Source organism: Nerophis lumbriciformis, linkage group LG08, assembly GCF_033978685.3.
Source record: "Nerophis lumbriciformis linkage group LG08, RoL_Nlum_v2.1, whole genome shotgun sequence".
Classification (NCBI taxonomy): Eukaryota; Metazoa; Chordata; class Actinopteri; order Syngnathiformes; family Syngnathidae; genus Nerophis; species Nerophis lumbriciformis.
This window is the reverse complement of record NC_084555.2, coordinates 35,811,676-35,834,204: the sequence shown is the minus strand read 5'-3', so window position 1 is coordinate 35,834,204 and position 22,529 is coordinate 35,811,676.

Here is a 22,529-nt window from a genome sequence, read left to right as displayed (position 1 = left end):
CATTTTCCAACGTTGTCTCAATTTACAAATACAACTATTTTGCAACGTTGTTTTAAAGTCAGTGTTTAAGGACATGTATGTACAGTATAATCAACATTGTTTCAATGCTGGGGTGTTTGTGGCTGTGTTGTCCACCACTAAATGGTTGAACACAGTTGGGGCGTTTTTAAAACGTTGTATTCAAAGTTTTCTTTCTTTCTTTAGTTTATTTCGAACATAAACACACTTACAGCATAATACATCACACAATTTCATATCATTTCATTTTACATCATGCCCGAAAAGGAGTAGGAAGAAGCAAAGCTTATTTAATCCTACCCCTTTCCCACTTCAGAGCGTTTACAAATATATAGAATCATTTACTGACCTTTTTGTATAATAAAATAACATCTATGAATTAGTATACACAACAGTTTTGTAATATGTAATTAATTACTTCAGTCATTAACATACTGAGATGAAGAATATCTTATTTTCAATAAGGTTGGAAGTATTTCTCATAATTCTTCTTCTTTGTACTTTGTAAGCACTATTATTTTGAACAACATCTTAAACTGAATCATATGAGTACAATTTTTAACTTCTTTACTTAATCCATTCCATAATTTAATCCCACATACTGATATACTAACATTTTTAAGTGTTGTACGTGCATATAAATGTTTTAAATTATTTTTTCCTCTAAAGTTATATTTCTCCTCTTTAGTTGAGAAGAGTTGTTGTACATTCTTTGGTAGCAGGTTATAGTTTGCTTTATACATCATTTTAGATGTTTGCAATTTTACCAAATCACCAAACTTTAATATTTTTGACTCAATAAATAAAGGGTTTGTATGTTCTCTATATCCAACATTATGTATTATTCTAATTGATCTTTTTTGTAACACGGTTAGCGAATGTACCGCACATTTGTAGTTATTTGCCCATATTTCTGCACAATAACTCAGATATGGTAACATTTGCGAGCAGTAGAGAATATGAAGTGATTTTTTGCCCAGGTCGTATTTTGTTTTATTCATTATTGAAATGTTTTTTGCCACCTTATGTTGCATGTTTTGTATATGAGATTTCCAGTTCATTTGATCATCTATTAATACTCCCAAAAATCTGGTTTCTTTTACCCTTTCGATGTCTACTCTGTCTATTTGTATTTGTGTATGCTGCTCTTTTCTACTATTACCAAATAGCATTATTTTAGTTTGACTGAGATTCAAAGATAGTCTGTTTTTGTCAAACCATCTTTTTAATTTGTTCATGTAAAAAGTTTTATTAGTCATTACAGTACCTTTTTTTTTTTTCCTTGTTTCTTGTGTGTTTCTATTACAAGATACTTGACAGCCGGAAGAAAGAAGAACAAAATAAAAGGAGCTTTTGACTTGCAGGAACTTTTGTGGGGAAGCTTTGTGCTGGAACGATCTTGCAGTGTTGTACCCAGTTGTAGAGAAGAAGTAGAGAAGTGAACGGACACCTTTAAACGTATTTACAAAATAAATATAAAGTATTCAGTCGGACTTCGAAGCGGCAAGGCGAGCTACTTACTGAGGGAACTCGACAACCTCATAGTTTTAAGGGAAACTGTGAAATATGAAGGATGAGTGGAACGAAGGTAAATAACATCAAAGATTCACTATTTACTTTTTAACATGCTGTAAAAGTAGTTAGTGACACACAATTTGTGCAGTTATTCGTCTCAACCACTGTGAACCTAATGCTAACAGGATAACGCTAAATCTGATGGGGTTATGTTGTTGCTGTGAGATGAACTCTGATATTTATTGTTATATTTTGTTATTGGACCATAAGGAATCGCTTGACCCTCATAAATTCATCATTGACTAGGGCAGTCTTTTTCAACCACTGTGCTGCGGTGTGCTGTGAAATACAGTCTGGTGTGCCGTGGGAGATTATGTAATTTCACCTAATGGGGTTAAAAATATTTTTTGCACACCAGTAATTATAATCCGCAAATAATGTGTCGTTGTTGAGTGTCTGTACAGCGCAGGTAGCTAATTGCTTTGTAGATGTCGGGAACATGTCGTGTGAGACGACGATTGTTTGTCATGATCACAACATGCAGACGACAGCGGGAGGCAGTGTACAGGTAAAAAGGTATGTAAGGCTTAAACCAAAACTAAACAAAAGGCGAGTGCCACTAAGAAAAGGCATTGAAGCTTAGGCATGGCTTTGCAAAACAAAACTAAAACTGAACAGGCTGCAAAGTAAACAAAACTCAAAATACTGGACGACAGCAAAGACTTACAGCGTGTGGAGCAGCGACGGCATCCACAAAGTACACCCGTACATGACATGACAATCAATAATGTCCACACAAAGAAGAATAGTGTCCGCACAACTTAGATAGTCTCGATTGCGAAAACAAAGCAGGTGCGGAGAATAGCGCTCAAGGAAGACATGAAACTGCAACAGGAAAATACCAACAAAACAGGAAAAAACACCAAAATATAAGCACAAGACAAAAACTAAAACACGACACACAGGGAAACAGCAAAAAACTCAAAATAAGTCATGGTGTGATGTGACAGGTCGTGACAGTACACCTACTTTGAGACGAGAGCTATAGTGATGCATGGTTGGTTTTGGTTTGCGTCAACAACTTTTTATTGTCAGTATCGGCTACTGAGTGTCATTTTTTAATGATTTCTGCTGGTGGTGTGCCTCAGGATTTTTTCAATGAAAAAATGTGCCTTGGCTCAAAAAAGGTTGAAAAACACTTGACTATGGAAACAACTTTCTGACTGTTGGACACTCTGGCCAAAGCCTGAATTTTTAAGTAAAATCCAGTACACTTTGTTTTTTTTAAAAAATCATATCGTTATGAATAATATTGCTTTGTACTTCATTTACACACACTTTAGTAAAATTAATATGACCTATTACTGCCTATTTCCATGGTATCGGTGTTGAAATATACTGTATCACTCATCCTTACGTCATCAGCCTGATTTGTATAAACTACCCTGAACTGGGAAATGCGGTGTGAACACCTTAGTCTATAGGAACCTATATTTCCAAGAACTAAAGTTTCCAGGAACATTAAGTTCCTGTGCTTTTTGGTGAGAAAAGGCCTTGTGTTGCACATGTTTGTCAGTGTGCACTTTTTTTCTGTGCACGTGTAAGCGCAGGTTACCGGCATCAACACTGCTGTCTGGCCGGATTAGGTGCAGCCAGAGCTGAATTGATATTTGTAGCTGATAGCGCTCGTAAGTACGTCTTTGTTGCCTTCTATTGTGGCTCAGATTAAGGCAGACCTCCTCTTCATCATGCTGCTTCTGTGTCGTAATAACCTCGATAAGGCCGTTCTTTGATACAATCACTGCTGGACGTTCACTCGCCCTTCTTGTCACTCATGTACCACACTCTTTGATCAGCTTGTATTTTCTCCATCCTCGTATGGACATGTTGTTTATCGCCCTTTTGTACCTTTTCAATGTGTATCTTTAACGCTTTTGTCAGTCGTTGTGCAAGACACTAATGACAATGTTGGGACATTTTGATTCGACACCAAACATAATGTGGTAGAAAATCAAACACGATGTAAAATGGAACTCATTCACTCCAGTGTCAACGTGATGTCATCATACAACCTGTGTAGGCAGTAATATTTAACCCTCCCCAACTGACGCACGCACCTATGCATACAAAGTATCAAGACGAACACTGTTCAGCGGTGCCTCGGTTTTTGTTAGTGATTTGTTCCAAAAGATCAAACAAAAACCGAATCGAAGCAACTTTTCCCATTACGAATAATGTAAATCCAATTAATCCATTCCAGACACCCAACAATCTAAACAAAAAACAATTTTTTTTTAATACAAAATATCATCCTTTTACATGCAGAATAGAATGTGAAAAAATAAATATAGGTAGCAATTACGAATAAATAAACATAGACATCCTGAGTTGTAATTGAATTCAATAGTGTTTTTCACCTTCTTTATCACTTTCTTTGGGGCCATGGTGGCTTATGTTGCAGTTGCACTCAATAGAAAAAAAACAACAAAGACATACATGAGAGACGTACCACTATTAAATAAAACTACAATAAAGTAAAATGACATAATACCAGGCGAATGCATAATGGGGAGGTGACAGGGAAGTTTTATAGATTTTGCTGGAAATAATAAATGTTGGATGTAGGTCTGTCTGGTTATCATTTGTGAAGTGTTTTAGGTGTACTTAAAAAAAGGGTGTTTTAATCAACTTCTGCGAGACCAGATCTGACATCAGGTTTTCCCCCAGATTGCCACTATACATGTGGGGGTGGTGCCGTGGCTAAGGGAGTGGTCAATATGAAATCACATATTTATGACATCATGATTAATTTAATTGGAAATTATGCATGTATATTTTTTGTTTACAAGGCTAAACAAATGTTTGACTTATTCAAAACTAATCTGTGTTATTAGTTATTAGTAATAACATGTATGTTTTGTTATATTTTATTGTTTGCTCTATTTTTCAATTGTCTGTTTACTGCAAAAGGTAACACAGGCTACATTGTGTATTATGCCCTCCCTGAATGTAAACAAATATGTAAACAGTCCTTTGACTTGGAGAGAAATACGTTAATTAACCTAAAATTCAACTTTCTCTCCTTACTCTTGCCAGGTGTCAACTACGTTGAAGTGCGCGGCGAGCTGTAGCGCTGCTGACAGGCGATTCAGATGCACGTTTGATTGTATTTTATTTATTTTTTTCAAAGTAAAGCACAGAGGAAAGTTTTTTTTATGATATTTGAGATATCATAAATCGTGTGATCTCAAGAAAAGCACAATAGCTCATTCACAGTGATGAGTAAACTTTATGGCATCGCTTTTTCACATGAATTAGAAGCTTATAACTCCTATTATTTTGAATGTCCTTTACATATAAATAAAGACCAAAAACTTGTCAAAATTGTCAGCTGAATAGGGAATAATATTTTTTGTATGTAGTTTGTGTGTCACGACCTGTCGTGGCAGGTCTGATATGTTCGAGTGTTTCCTTATGTTCCGTATTTGTTTCCTGTCCAGCGCTCTTATTTCTGTTCACTTCCTGTCTGGTTTTGCCACTCTGGCCTAAGCTGTCACAGGGTGTAGGTGACGAACCCCAAGATGCAGAGACGGCAGGCTTTGTCCAGGAAAACATGATTTAATTTAACTCTATAACAAGAAACAAACAAAAAGGTACAAACAAAAGGCGCACACAAAGCGGAAAACAAACTTGGCTATGAACAGAAACTAGCACAAAGGCTAAACTATGGACAAGAAACAAAAACACTTACTGTGACACGAATAAACAAAACTCACGTGGCAAGAAACGAGCAGGATGAACTATGACATGAGCAGAGTGAACAGAAGTAGACAGAGCTACAACGACAAGTATAAATGACACTGACCTCGACAATCATTAGCAACATTGACAATACTCCAGCACTGACTGGAGGGCAAAGCAGGTCTAAATAGTAGCTGGCTGATTGACACCAGGTGTGGCCAGGTGCCAATCAGCCACAGCTGAGGGGGACACAGTACGCCGGGAGACAAGTAGGAAATAACCAAAATAAGAGCGCCGACAGGAAATAAAGACAAACAGAGGAAAAACTCAAAACATAACTAAACTGTCAGTGACAAACCTGACATAAGCGCTGTTTCCCTCACCTGTCCCTGATTGGCAACCTGAACACACCTGTCCGTGGTTGCCAATCAGGCTTCTTTATAAGCCAGTCTGCGCTGCAGTCAGGGCTGGAAAATGACAATGTTACATCCAACATCCGATGCTTGAACACCTCTACACTCATGTGTTTCCAGGACCTGCTGACACAAAATACTTTTTACAAACACACTTCCTGTTTGCTTCCTTGGTAGTCACATGACAAAAGTCATTTAAACAATTATGTATCTCCCATCCCTCTTTCACTCTCTCTCTGTCTCTCATACACACACGTTAATCTCTACAGGTATTTCTCCTCAGCTGCTGTTATTAAAATGCAGCCATGCTCTCTATTGATGCATGTCAGAGGCTCATTCTTTCATCTCCAACATTTAATTTACCGTCCTGTTGTGCCACTAATCCTGTGTCGTGCCATTTCCTCCGCTCCTCAGATTGCGCTCTCAAAGCCGTCCCTCCGCCAGATAAAGAGGAAGGTAATCGCCATTGTCTGGCTACAGATACACCCCCCCTTTTTTCTCTGCAGCCCCAAATTAAAGGGCCGTCCTGCCCTTGCGCCCCCTTAATCACTGGCCTCGTCTCTCTGTGCGAGTGGACCCCGGGGCGGCCGCACTTTCATCCACAAATAAGCTTTTTCACTGAGAACCACCCTGGGCTGGCCTCCGCGCAGGAGAGCCTCGCACACTCCTCTGCTCCATCTCTCCCTTCTCACCTCCCGCCTCTTCTCCTCTTTCCGCCTCCTCCTTCCTCTGATTCGACACAAGAGTTTTCGACTCTCACTTTGTGTTGCACCCTGAAAAATTCACTCTTTCGCTCCTCAGGAGGTCTGACCCACAAGTCTGCTGAAGAACTTCAAAGCGAGGCAGCCAGTGTGCAAGCGGAGCCAATTTCAGTGTTCCCTTAGATAGAAGCTATCAAGCTTTAATATAGGAAATATTATCCTTCTAATAGCGACACTTCCGTTTTTCCTCCATTTCAAACAGACTTAACGCAACAATGTGTATATTCATTGTGCTTTTCAAAATACATTCTTCAAAAGGATTATGACATTGGACTGTCTTTTAGGAAGCAGAATGTCTGGAACATTCTGGCACACTTGCACCAGTCCTGTTCCTTTGACTAATGTGAGTGCTGCGTGCCATACAGAGGGTACCCAACCTGAATGTAACGTTCCATCAATGCAAGGCTTCTTCCTCCAGTTATTACAAACCCTGTTTCCATATGAGTTGGGAAATTGTGTTAGATGTAAATATAAATGGAATACAATGATTTGCAAATCCTTTTCAACCCATATTCAGTTGAATATGCTACAAAGACAACATATTTGATGTTCAAACTGATAAACTTTTTTTTTTTTGCAAATAATCATTAATTTTAGAATTTGATGCCAGCAACACGCGACAAAGAAGTTGGGAAAGGTGGCAATAAATACTGATAAAGTTGAGGAATGCTCATCAAACACTTATTTGGAACATCCCACAGGTGAACAGGCAAATTTGGGAACAGGTGGGTGCCATGATTGGGTATAAAAGTAGATTCCATGAACTGCTCAGTCATTCACAAACAAGGATGGGGCGAGGGTCACCACTTTGTCAACAAATGCATGAGCAAATTGTTGAACAGTTTAAGAAAAACCTTTCTCAACCAGCTCTTGCAAGGAATTTAGGGATTTCACCATCTACGGTCCGTAATATCATCAAAGGGTTCAGAGAATCTGGAGAAATCACTGCACGTAAGCAGCTAAGCCCGTGACCTTCGATCCCTCAGGCTGTACTGCATCAACAAGCGACATCAGTGTGTAAAGGATATCACCACATGGGCTCAGGAACACTTCAGAAACCCACTGTCAGTAACTACAGTTGGTCGCTACATCTGTAAGTGCAAGTTAAAACTCTCCTATGCAAGGCGAAAACCATTTATCAACAACACCCAGAAACGGCATCGGCTTCGCTGGGCCTGAGCTCATCTAAGATGAACTGATACAAAGTGGAAAAGTGTTCTGTGGTCTGACGAGTCCACATTTCAAATTGTTTTTGGAAACTGTGGATGTCGTGTCTTCCGGACCAAAGAGGAAAAGAACCATCCAGATTGTTATAGGCGCAAAGTGTAAAAGCCAGCATCTGTGATGGTATGGGGGTGTATTAGTGCCCAAGACATGGGTAGCTTACACATCTGTGAAGGCGCCATTAATGCTGAAAGGTACATACAGGTTTTGGAGCAACATATGTTGCCATCAAAGCAACGTTACCATGGACGCCCCTGCTTATTTCAGCAAGACAATGCCAAGCCACGTGTTACATCAACGTGGCTTCATAGTAAAAGAGTGCGGGTACTAGACTGGCCTGCCTGTAGTCCAGACCTGTCTCCCATTGAAAATGTGTGGCGCATTATGAAGCCTAAAATACCACAACGGAGACCCCAGGACTGTTGAACAACTTAAGCTGTACATCAAGCAAGAATGGGAAATAATTCCACCTAAGAAGCTTAAAAAATGTGTCTCCTCAGTTCCCAAACGTTTACTGAGTGTTGTTAAAAAGAAAGGCCATGTAACACAGTGGTGAACATGCCCTTTCCCAACTACTTTGGCACGTGTTGCAGCCATGAAATTCTAAGTTAAATACTATTTGCAAAAATAATAAAAAATTTATGAATTTGAACATCAAATATATTGTCTTTGTAGTGCATTCAATTGAATACGGGTTGAAAAGGATTTGCAAATCATTGTATTCCATTTATATTTACATCCAACACAATTTCCCAACTCATAAGGAAACGGGGTTTGTATTAATAATAAATAGAATAAACAGAACATATAGAAGTCGAATAATTGTGTTATAAAGTGATGGCTCACCTGTCCCTCTGCTTGCCTAAGGGTTACCTACTCATGCAATGTAGGCTTTTCATGGAATTAATGGAATTGTTACTCTCACCACTTATTAATAACAATAGCCACTTGTAATAGACCAGTGGTTCTTAACCTTGTTGGAGGTACCGAACCCCACCAGTTTCATATGCGCATTCACCGAAACCTTCTTTAGTGAAATATATATATATATATATTTTTTTCAAATTCAGGAAAAAGTCGTATGTTTTTTACTGGTGCACAAAATGAACCGTGCATGAACATCACCTTGTTCAAAGAACAAAACCAACACAGTGCATGAACTCACAACAAATTACACACCTTACACACATTACCATGAATTGATTAACGTGGACCCCGACTTAAACAAGTTGAAAAACTTATTCGGGTCTTACCATTTAGTGGTCAATTGTACGGAATATGTACTGTACTGTGTAAACTGTACTGTGTATTCTCTTCCTTTGCAATCTGCTAGTAAAAGTTTCAATCAATCAATCAAAAAACCTGCAAATCAGATGGAAAATTAGAGGGAACATTGTTTGGGGGTATCCATAATACGCTGATAGGGAGAAGTTTTTATTTACACGATAAGTCGGATGTCTCTTTACCTCCGAACCCCTGAGGCCGACTCACCGAACCCCTAGGGTTCGATCGAACCCTAGGCAAACTCCATCGTTTTGTTGCATTAAAACAGTGTTGTGTAATGAAATGATGACATGCACACGAGTGCTGAAGGGCTCGTTCTGTCATTGCATGCTTCAGCGGGATTGCCTGGTAACCCGCGGTAGAAAAAGGTACGTCATACTTGAGCACATATACTCAGGTGCACTACGTAGATGTGTCAATTAGTTAATATCATAGTTCATCCCACCATTTAAGTACCGCAACTTACGAGCTTTGGTTCTGTGATGGAGCCCTTACTTCAAAACCCTTGTATTGTCATGACCCGCTGCCCGAGTCATGTTAGTGATGTTTAGTTTGGTCATATCTCCTTTGTTTAGTCATTTCTGCTCTTATGCTCCCTTTGTTGCCATGGACACAAATTATTTGCCCCTGTCTCTGGTTAGTGGTCAGGGCGCTCACCTGCTCCTGATCACTAATCGGAGAGCTATTTATACCTGCCTCACGCCACACTTTGCCTGGCAGTCTTGCTTGCTGCATGTGACATCTTGCTATTTTGGTGCTTGCCGCCCCCAAAATAGCACAATTAGGATATGTAACATGCCTTTTGAAAAGAAAAACAAACTGTTTGACACAAACCATTGAATACAAACGATACTGTAGAATGTAGTCCTAACAACTGCAGTAGTTTTATGAAGCAATGTAATAATAATGTACGGTATTTACCTTGGAAAAGGATGAGTAAAAAAATACAATCTAGACTGGGCTCATAAGGGGGCCCAGTCTGTAGTGGGAAAAAACCTCCATAGAAAAGTACATATACATATTACAACATCTCGAGACTTGCAACAGAGAGGAGGGAGTGGGGACCACGGTGGCGGGCTGCAGCTCTTCAGGCGCTGCCCATCCGTCCATCACCCCTAAGGGATTCGCGTCAAGGGCGTTGGATGGGGGGTGGGGTATGTGTGTGTGGCGTATATTTTTGTGGATGCATGTGTGTGTGTGTGTGTGTAAGCCTGCCGCGTGTCTCTATTCCGCGGCCTTGGTGTCGTGCAGTTGCTTGTCCAAAGTCAACAACAACAGGTGTGTGTCCATGACAGTCAAGGACGTTTGTTGTGTCTTCGCCGCACTGTCCTTTGGGAGAGTCTCGAAGCCAGGGAAACAATCCAAGTTAGAATGTTTTGTATGCGAGTGACAAAAAAAGGGGTTTTAGCACCTCTCTGTGTGCAATTTTTACTTTCCACCCACAGTCTGAATGCTTCTGTATATATGTACAGTATATAGTATAATATTTAATATTTAAACAACACTGGACTGTGCACCTTACTTCCTTTTGCACTATTTTTCTTTTCTTTCCTTCCTATGTTTTGCATATTTATAGACTGTCGCACTGATACTGGAGTTGCTTTTAATCTCATTGTACCTGTGTCTAGTGACAATAAAAGGCATTCTATTCTATTCTATTCTACTATGATATCTCCTTCTCGATGCTTATCCATCAAATACCCCATCAGCAGCTTCATTATATTTTCATGGATAAATATTCATTGTTTAGATATTATTTTTAAATCCTTGACTGATGTTAGATTTCTCTTACTACAGTATGATGCAGACTAGCTGTGCTATGCTGAAATTGCTTCACAAAGATAGCAAAACGCTCTGTTCACTTTTTTGATGATGTATTTGATATATCATCAGCTTCTTCTTCTCAGGACTGTCCTTTACACTCACATTGTTCTTTACCAGGCATGGGAACCCAGTTCTATATCAATTTCTAGCTATTAGCTAATGTTTTGTTTGACCATATCTTTTTGGCGGATTTTACGTGGTTCACTGTGTCATTTGCGACGCCAACTAACTCAACCTAAAGCTTAACAATTACCCCAAATACAGCTTTTGTGTCTAAACACTTTTAGATTGGGTCACTCTTAAATGTAGGTGCTACTGTAGATTAAACTAAGGAATACATTTTGTAGTATTTTTTTAACCTGTGTCAAAGTCACTCCAATAATGTATTTTCAACCAACTTCAATAATTTAGTATGACGTAATATACCCGTTTTCGTTTTTGCCGATTGACACTACAACTTTAAATGACACAATTCCGTTTTCTACCATGCAGCCACTTCGGATTTGTGTCATAGCACAGACGAAAGAATGCGCGTGATCACAAATCCCGGGATGGTATAGAAAACATATAGGCCAGCTATAAATGGAGCATTATGGTAAAGTATTGTTGAACTATGGGGACAAACGCTCGAGGACAATTGATCCGTCTTCTATGTGAGTGACATCATCCACTGCAAGTTCTTGCCACAGAGCCAGACGATCAACCAGCTAAACTAAAGCGATCCTGTTGCGTTTGCTTGGTCCAGTGCACGAGAAGAGATGAAAGTTGTGGCAGGAGGACCCGTGGCTGCTTCGCAATGACATCACGTCTACTCACAATGCCCCAAGCATGCAGGAGTTCCTGGCTGAGAAGACTATTGTCATGATCAACCTTTCTACTCACCTGACCTGGCTCAGAGAGATTTTTTTCCTCTTTCCCAAACTCAACGGGACACTCAAGGGGACCCATTTTTAAGTCTTAGATGGCCGTGACGATGAAGCTGTGGAGGATCCCGGAAAAAAAGTCCTTCCAGGAGTGCATGAGAAGGCTGCGAACTCTAAGGGGGAACACTTTGAAGGAGGAATTTGTCATCTGTGTTTGAAACATATTCACCTGTGACACCAGTCCTGAAACTTTTCAGACACACCTTGTAGATCAATTTAGGAAAACAGGAGGCATAAACACGCGTTGTGCGTAAAGGTAGGGCTCCATATGAAATGTTATCGCATACATGTATGTACATTTATTATTTTGCACTAAACACATACATTAAAGGCCTACTGAAACCCACTACTACCGACCACGCAGTCTGATAGTTTATATATCAATGATGAAATCTTAACATTGCAACACATGCCAATACGGCCGGGTTAGCTTACTAAAGTGCAATTTTAAATTTCGCGTGAAATATCCTGCTGAAAACGTCTCGGTATGATGACGCCTGCGCGTGATGTCACAGATTGTAGAGGACATTTTGGGACAGCATGGTGGCCAGCTATTAAGTCGTCTGTTTTCATCGCAAAATTCCACAGTATTCTGGACATCTGTGTTGGTGAATCTTTTGCAATTTGTTCAATGAACAATGGAGACAGCAAAGAAGAAAGCTGTAGGTGGGAAGCGGTATATTGCGGCAGGTGTTGTGCCGGATAACGCACCCCCGCCGTAGAATGCACCCCCTGACTGTTGTGCCGGATAACACAGCCGGTGTTTCATTGTTTACATTCCCGGAAGATGACAGTCAAGCTTTACCATTGGCCTGTGGAGAACTGGGACAACAGAGACTCTTACCAGGAGGACTTTGAGTTGGATACGAAGACGCGGTACCGTGAGTACGCATGCAGCTGCGGCTTCCAAACATTTGATCGCTTGCCCGTACGTGCGTGCCGCTATGTGCATGTCACGTACGTAACTTTGGGGACTTTGGGGAAATATATGTGCTGTATGAACTTTGGGGAGGTGAACGGTACTTTGGGCTGTGGGATTGAGTGTGTTGTGCAGGTGTTTGAGTTGTATTGGCGGGTTATATGGACGGGAGGGGGGAGGTGTTTGTTATGCGGGGATTCATTTGTGGCATATTAGATATAAGCCTGGTTGTGTTGTGGCTAATAGAGTATGTATATGTCTTGTGTTTATTTACTGTTTTAGTCAATCCCAGCTGAATATCAGGTCCCACCCGCCTCTCACAGCATCTTCCCTATCTGAATCGCACACACTGCCCTCTAGTCCTTCACTCTCACTTTCCTCATCCCCTCATCCGCGAATCTTTCATCCTCACTCAAATTAATGGGGAAATCGTCGCTTTCTCGGTGCGAATCGCTCTCGCTGCTGGTGGCCATGATTGTAAACAATGTGCAGATGTGAGGAGCTCCACAACTTGTGACGTCACGCTACTCGTCTGCTACTTCCGGTACAGGCAAGGCTTTTTTTATCAGCGATCAAAAGTTGCGAACTTTATTGTCGATGTTCTCTACTAAATCCTTTCAGCAAAAATATGGCAATATCGCGAAATGATCAAGTATGACACATAGAATGGACCTGCTATCCTCGTTTAAATAAGAAAATCGCATTTCAGTAGGCCATTAATAAACAATCTATTTCCCGTAAATACATTTTTGTACAAAACATGCATACAAATACATTCAAGTTTACTTTATAAAAGTTTTAAAATGTTTGACTTAAGCAAAAAAGGGTGAACACAATTTTGTAATGGGAGGGGACCTTAAAATAAAATGTTGCTTATAGGGCCCCAATTTAGCCTGGGGCAGCCCTGGGAGTTATTTCATTTTAGTAGCTCTACGCTGACTTCCGGTTCCGGTTCACCGTGCGTGACTGCTCGCTGACTGCTCGCTGTTTCGAAAAAGCTAAGTATCGTTCTATTTGTGTGCTTTTAAATTGTTCTGCAGCTTTCTTTATTACTTTCTCAACATATTTAGTAGTACCGTACTATTTAACTTGCAAATCACCCGATCTCTGTCTCTCCACCCCTCCCGCAGCTAGCTAGCAGCTAGCTGCTAAGCTAACGAAGCTAGCGCGGAGAAAGGCGTCGCCGGGCGCCGGTCAGAAGGAGTCTACTCCTGCACACCGTGACCAGGACTTCTCGGAAGACAGCAGGAACTTCACTCGGTGACAGAAAACACCGTGAGTATGGCTTCCTGCGCGTCTTGCACCTTACTCACGGAGAGGCTGGCTCTGCTAGAGGGCCGTGTCCGCCAGTTAGAGCAGAGTAATCTCGTAACTTTAGATGTTGCGGACACATCTGCTAGCGTTAGCTGTAGCGAGCTAACTAGCCCAGCCTGTAGCAGTCCTAAGCGGCCTACAAGCTACGGTGTACCGGTTGAGACGCATAATAGATTTAGCTCTTTAGCTAGTCCTACACCCCAGTCTACCGGGCACCACACATAAGGAAACATAAAGCTTAGCAAACCAGCCACAATTAAGTGCATCCCGGGGGCCCGAGCACCTGACATTGAGGCTAATCTTAGGGAGCTAACTCGCAACAGGCCTAGTAAACACGTACGACAGGCTAATCGCACCACTAGTTATGCGAATATAGTTGTACACGTTGGCTCCAATGACACTAGAATGAGACAGTCAGAGATTACAAAGAGAAACATAGCCAGGACTTGTGATCTCGCTAGAAAGATGTCCAGGCATCGAGTAATTGTCTCTGGCCCCCTGCCTGCGAGAGGCAATGATGAGAGATATAGCAGATTAGTCTCGCTTAACAAGTGGCTGGCTAGCTTCTGTAGACAACAGGGACTAACGTTTATTGATAATTGGCCCTCTTTCTGGGGCAAACCAGGCTTGCTGATGAGGGACGGCCTTCACCCTAACCAGGAAGGCGCCATCATCCTGTCTAAGAATATAGACTACTGTTTAAGTCACATTTGACTAACTACACTAGAGCAAGCCCGGTCACAGGCAATTACAGAGCCTGCTAGTCCGGGTGAGGAGTCAGTTAAGCTAGAACTAGCCAGCACCAGGCTGGATAATTCCTGTACGCATAGCAATTTTCTTAGAATAACACACAACTCACATAATGTGTTTTCTGTTGTGAATGTGTCCGGGGTAGATATGCATTCTACTGAGGTGGCAAATCATGATGCGTTCAGTCGATCGCAGCATCAAGTAAACAATCTGAAAATTCCCGTCGTATCAATTCCTAGATATGGTCGAAACTATTTAAAGTGCACTACGTATAATAAACGCAACATTATTAATATTTCTACTACGGATAATTTAAACAAAAACTCGTCAAAACAGCCCAATACTTATAATATGGGCTTTTTAAACATAAGATCATTGTCTCCCAAAACGTTATTAGTTAATGAGGTCATTAGAGACAACAATCTTAACGTCATTGGTCTTAGCGAAACCTGGCTCAAACCAGACGAATTTTTTGCGCTAAATGAGGCATCTCCTCCTAACTATACGAATGCGCATATTGCCCGTCCCCTTAAAAGGGGTGGGGGGGTCGCACTAATATACAATGAAAACTTTAACCTTACCCCTAACCTAAATAATAAATACAAATCGTTTGAGGTGCTTACTATGAGGTCTGTCGCACCGCTGCCTCTCGATATGGCTGTTATCTACAAAATGCGGCTGCTAGACTTTTGACAAGAACAAGAAAGTTTGATCATATTACGCCTATACTGGCTCACCTGCACTGGCTTCCTGTGCACTTAAGATGTGACTTTAAGGTTTTACTACTTACGTATAAAATACTACACGGTCTAGCTCCGTCCTATCTTGTCGATTGCATTGTACCATATGTCCCGGCAAGAAATCTGCGTTCAAAGAACTCCGGCTTATTAGTGATTCCCAGAGCCCAAAAAAAGTCTGCGGGCTATAGAGCGTTTTCTATTCGGGCTCCAGTGCTATGGAATGCCCTCCCGGTAACAATTAGAGATGCTACCTCAGTAGAAGCATTTAAGTCCCATCTTAAAACTCATTTGTATACTCTAGCCTTTAAATAGCCCCCCTGTTAGACCAGTTGATCTGCCGTTTCTTTTCTTTTCTCCTCTGCTCCCCTTTTCCTTGGGGGGGGGGGGGGGGGGGGGCACAGGTCCGGTGGCCATGGATGAAGTGCTGGCTGTCCAGAGTCGGGACCCGGGGTGGACCGCTCGCCTGTGCATCGGCTGGGAACATCTCTGCGCTGCTGACCCGTCTCCGCTCGGGATGGTGTCCTGCTGGCCCCACTATGGACTGGACTCTTACTATTATGTTGGATCCACTATGGACTGGACTCTCACAATATTATGTCAGACCGCCCCCCAGGGCCCTACTCGGACTTTATTAATGAATTCTCAGAGTTCGTTGCTGATCTAGTGACGCACGCAGACAATATAATCATAATGGGGGACTTTAATATCCATATGAATAACCCATCGGACCCTCAGTGCGTGGCGCTCCAGACTATAATTGATAGCTGTGGTCTTACACAAATAATAAATGAACCTACGCATCGCAACGGCAATACGATAGATCTAGTGCTGGTCAGGGGTGTCACCACCTCCAAAGTTATGGTACTCCCGTATACTAAAGTAATGTCCGATCATTACCTTATAAAATTTGAAGTTCTGACTCATTGTCAACAAACTAATAATAATAATAACTGCTATAGCAGCCGCAACATTAATGCCGCCACAACGATGACTCTTGCTGACCTACTGCCTTCGGTAATGGCACCATTCCCAAATTATGTCGGCTCTATTGATAACCTCACTAACAACTTTGACAATGCCCTGCGCAAAACCATTGATAGTATAGCACCGCTAAAACAAAAAAGGGCCCCTAAAAGGCGCACCCCATGATTTACAGAGGAAACCAGAGCTCATAAATTATCATGTAGAAAGTTGGAACGCAAATGGCGCGCGACTAAGCTTGAGGTTTTCCATCAAGCATGGAGTGATAGTTTAATATCGTATAAACGCATGCTTACCTTAGCTAAAGCTAAATATTACTCAAATCTCATCCGCCTCAACAAAAACGACCCTAAATTTTTGTTTAGTACAGTAGCATCGCTAACCCAACAAGGGACTCCTCCCAATAGCTCCACCCACTCGGCAGATGACTTTATGAATTTCTTTAATAAGAAAATTTAACTCATTAGAAAGGAGATTAAAGATAACGCATCCCAGCTACAACTGGGTTCTATGAACACAGATACAACTGTATCTACGACGGATACTGCAATACAAAATAGTCTCTCTCTTTTTGATGAAATAACATTGGAGGAACTATTACAGCGTGTAAGTGGGATAAAACAAACAACATGTTTACTTGACCCACTTCCTGGGAAACTTATCAAGGAGCTTTTTGTATTATTAGGTCCATCAGTGCTAAATATTATAAACTTATCACTTTCCTCTGGCACTGTTCCCCTAGCATTCAAGAAAGCGGTTATTCATCCTCTGCTCAAAAGACCTAACCTTGATCCTGACCTCATGGTAAACTACCGACCGGTGTCCCACCTTCCCTTTATTTCGAAAATCCTCGAAAAAATTGTCGCACAGCAGCTAAATGAACACTTAGTGTCTAACAATCTCTGTGAACCTTTTCAATCCGGTTTCAGGGCAAATCACTCTACGGAGACAGCCCTCGCAAAAATGACTAATGATCTACTGCTAACGATGGATTCTGATGCGTCATCTATGTTGCTGCTTCTTGATCTTAGCGCTGCTTTCGATACCGTCGATCATAATATTTTATTAGAGCGTATCAAAACACGTATTGGTATGTCAGACTTAGCTTTGTCGTGGTTTAACTCTTATCTTACTGACAGGATGCAATGCGTCTCCCATAATAATGTGACCTCGGACTATGTTAAGGTAACGTGCGGAGTTCCTCAGGGTTCGGTTCTTGGCCCTGCACTCTTTAGTATTTACATGCTGCCGCTAGGCGACATCATACGCAAATACGGTGTTAGCTTTCACTGTTATGCTGATGACACCCAACTCTACATGCCCCTAAAGCTGACCAACACGCCGGATTGTAGTCAGCTGGAGGCGTGTCTTAATGAAATTAAACAATGGATGTCCGCTAACTTCTTGCAACTCAACGCCAAGAAAACGGAAATGCTGATTATCGGTCCTGCTAAACACCGACATTTATTTAATAATACCACCTTAACATTTGACAACCAAACAATTACACAAGGCGAATCAGTAAAGAATCTGGGTATTATCTTCGACCCAACTCTCTCGTTTGAATCACACATTAAGAGTGTTACTAAAACGGCCTTCTTTCATCTCCGTAATATCGCTAAAATTCGTTCTATTTTATCCACTAGCGACGCTGAGATCATTATTCATGCGTTCGTTAAGTCTCGTCTCGACTACTGTAACGTATTATTTTCGGGTCTCCCTATGTCTAGCATTAAAAAATTACAGTTGGTACAAAATGCGGCTGCTAGACTTTTGACAAGAACAAGAAAGTTTGATCATATTACGCTTATACTGGCTCACCTGCACTGGCTTCCTGTGCACTTAAGATGTGACTTTAAGGTTTTACTACTTACGTATAAAATACTACACGGTCTAGCTCCGTCCTATCTTGTCGATTGCATATGTCCCGGCAAGAAATCTGCGTTCAAAGAACTCCGGCTTATTAGTGATTCCCAGAGCCCAAAAAAAGTCTGCGGGCTATAGAGCGTTTTCTATTCGGGCTCCAGTACTATGGAATGCCCTCCCGGTAACAATTAGAGATGCTACCTCAGTAGAAGCATTTAAGTCCCATCTTAAAACTCATTTGTATACTCTAGCCTTTAAATAGCCCCCCTGTTAGACCAGTTGATCTGCCGTTTCTTTTCTTTTCTCCTCTGCTCCCCTTTTCCTTGGGGGGGGGGGGGGGGGGGGCACAGGTCCGGTGGCCATGGATGAAGTGCTGGCTGTCCAGAGTCGGGACCCGGGGTGGACCGCTCGCCTGTGCATCGGCTGGGAACATCTCTGCGCTGCTGACCCGTCTCCGCTCGGGATGGTGTCCTGCTGGCCCCACTATGGACTGGACTCTTACTATTATGTTGGATCCACTATGGACTGGACTCTCACAATATTATGTCAGACCCACTCGACATCCATTGCTTTCGGTCTCCCCTAGAGGGGGGGGGGTTACCCACATATGCGGTCCTCTCCAAGGTTTCTCATAGTCATTCACATCGACGTCCCACTGGGGTGAGTTTTTCCTTGCCCGTATGTGGGCTTTGTACCGAGGATGTCGTTGTGGCTTGTGCAGCCCTTTGAGACACTTGTGATTTAGGGCTATATAAATAAAGATTGATTGATTGATTGATTGATTGATAGTTGAATACTGTAATTTGTGTTGTTGTCGTTGTCTAATGTTGAAACTAACGGAGTTGTGAGTGTTGCTTATTGAGATATTTAGTAAATATAAATACAGTAATATCGGGAAATTAGTCGTTACACAGATTATTAACCTAATATTGAAGTCAAAATGACTGATTTGGTACCAACAGAGTTCTTCTTCTTAATATGTACGACCAGTTCTTTAATTCAATATAATACGTATTGGAGACAGTTTTACTTAACAAATTGCTTGACCGAAGTAAAATGTAGTTTTGGCAAGTTAAATTTCAATGTTTGCTGTAAACATTTCATAAATATAAATCACAATCAGACACTAAAGACCTGTGGGTAGGTAGGTAGGTAGGTAGATATTTATTGTCATTGCACAAGTACAACAAAACTTTGTTTTCAGCACAAACCCGTTCAAGATTAGTCAAACGGTGTACAGGGTTACAGAACAGGAAGGCTGATGGGTCGCCACAAGGCGCCCCGTAAAAGATGGGAAAAAGGTAAATGCTGGGGGAGGATGAGTAAAAAAATACCATCTAGACTAGGCTCCTAAGGGGGCCCAGTCTGGAGTGGGAAAAAAATCTCCATAGAAAAGCACATATACATATTACAACATCTTGAGACTTGCAATAGAGTGGAAGGAGTGGGGGCCACGGTGTAAGGGTGCAGCTCTTCAGGCGCTGCCCATCCGTCCATCACCCCTAAGGGATTCGCGTCAAGGGCGTTGGATGGGGGGTGGGGTATGTGTGTGTGGCGTATTTTTTTGTGGATGCATGTGTGTGTGTGTGTAAGCCTGCCGTGTGTCTCTATTCCGCGGCCTTGATGTCCTGCAATTGCTAGTCCAAAGTCAACAACATGTGTGTGTCCATGAGAGACAATAAGGAAGTTTGTTGTGTCTTCGCCGCGCTGTCCTTTGGGAGAGTCTCGAAGCCAGGGAAACAATCCAAGTTAGAATGTTTTGTATGCGAGGGAAAAAAATGTTTGCTTTTCACTCTAAATTGTCTGACTGATTCTCAAAATGTATCATCCTGCAAGACAGACAGTCCGATGTTATCCAGATCACAAGTGTCCACAGTTCTTCCCGCATCCTCAAGTCATTTAGATCCAGCCTCGATGTAAACTGCTATCAATTTGTATCTATCGCACAAATCACACCTGTAGGTAAATCCTTGCCATTTGTGAATTGAGGTAAATTTGTTTGTTCCATGGATATTTGATAGTATCCTGTCAATTAAGCAAAATAATTCAGGCACTCAACATTGACATCAACGTGGCTCAACAAGTTAACTCGCAAGCGTAATTGATTGTCGACGCAGCATGGGGCTACGCAGGTCACCGCCCTGCCCTCAAACACCCGAAGCCGTTCAATAGCGTGTTGCTAATTTCTGTTAATTGTGGCTCTCGCCTCCCTCTGCAGAATTGACATAACGCCGGAGGGCTCAGCCAAATCATCACCATTATGACATTAGTGAGGGCTTATCCAGCGCTAAGAGCTTGAGCTGATACTAACACTAAGGAGTTTAGGATGCTAAGATGAGACCAAGCAGTGGCTGCTGTAAGGCTGATGGACAACAATGAAAGTTTACAATACGGATCAAAGGGTTAAGGGAACTATCCAATTAGGAACGCGTGCCTTTTAGCGCATTCACACATAGTTGGCTCCACGTATTTGAGCTCCATCGTCATAAAGGAACTCTTTGCAACACGGTTGGTCTTATTAAGGCTCCTCCAAGAGAGATCCTTCACTTCAACTTGGGAAAGAGGCTTTTAGATGCACCCGCTGCAAATTAGTGCAGAATGGCAATGCGCCTTTCAAGGAAGGGGGCAACGGCAAGGCTTTTCTGGGGGCTGCGGGGACAGATGATTGCCTGTGATGCATCCCAGGTTGTAATCCTCGGACATGAGATTGAGGGTTCCCTTTCAGCCAGGGGAGGGGATGCGGCTGGGGGTAGGCGCTGGGCTTAATTAGACTTGTCTGGGGAAGCGATGGGCTTTAGGTGTAGCTAATTAAGATCATAGCTGTGACTCAAATGGCTTAAAGTGCGCTGCAATAGCAGTCAGGTCCCAGAGGAGGCCAACAATGCCAGAGAGACGCCATGTTTCTCGAGCCTGAATGCACTTATTGGCCATTAGAGCAAGGGCAGTTTAAAAGAAGGAGAGAGAGCTTGATTACATACATTGTCATTACATTTATGTAAGTTAATGAAGCATGAAGGAGAACTGCTCCCAGCGTACTGGTGCATTGATGAAGTATCAACGCGTTCTACATCATTTCTTAATTGATCACGATTGGAGCAGATTGCATTATTTTAATTACATTTTGAGGGTACAGTAGGTCAACGGCCAAATCTCTGTCAGGCGGCCTGTTAGTGCCAGAAACGCACAACAATTAGATGCAAGTGAATCCAACCGGAGCCGTCTTGCGTCTTGTGTCGGCCAAAATGGTTGCAGGCCAAACAGCCGCTCTATAATCCTCGCTATTGACACGGCCGCCTCTGTTGTCCGCCTGTGTCAAGTTAAGGGAGCCCCTCTGGTGCTTGTGGGAACCCAATCTATAAACAAACCCTCAAATGATCTCAACTGAGCCTTCCAATGCATTGTCCATGTCGAGCCATGGTGACTGCTCATTTCATTTGGATACTTGATTCAGTACTACGAAAGAGTCTTGTTTCAAGTAAAAGAAGGTATACCCTCCTGAAAACTGACTTTTTTTTGGTCTATTATTTATTTTGTCAGAGTTACTCATTGCAGGAAAAAACAGCCCTATTATGCAAATCACAAGTTAATTCTCAGTAGGATATCTTCTATTTTCTTGTATTATAACTACAGTAGAGCTTCCATGCCACATGTCCATTTCCCCTTATTGCATTGAAACCACTTCATATGTACAATGCGACACATTGCTGCGATAACCTGTCTCCTTTCCCCCCTGACCATGCTTTCACCTTTAAATCTGCCTTTTCATATTCGTTGCAAAGATAGAAAAGGCGCCTGCAGGCGCATCAGATCTTTGGGCAAACAAAAGCCGCAGAGAAAGAAAAGAAAGGAGACATACTGATGGAAATATGAACCTCCCCCCCCTGTGTAAATCTGACACACTTTAGTTTTGAAGCTAAAGTCATGCTAGCTGTAATTTGGTAGTATTTTGTTTGAAGATAACAATATTTTGGGCTCTAGTTATTTTATGAATTATTTTTATATGAATAAATGCAAATACAAATTGTGCTGTTAATAAAAATATTTCAGATTAATCACATTATTTTGACACAAAAGCAATTTTATTTTCAGAATGTCATATAAGAGTTTTTTTAAAATGTTTTACTTGAATGCATGTCATTTATTTCCTCAAAATGATAAGATATATATTTGCAGCAATGTATGCAAATGGTACTTGGTTTTAGCTAATGTCCTGTCAGTTGTATTTTAAAGCAAAATTGTCCAGCGATTACACCAGT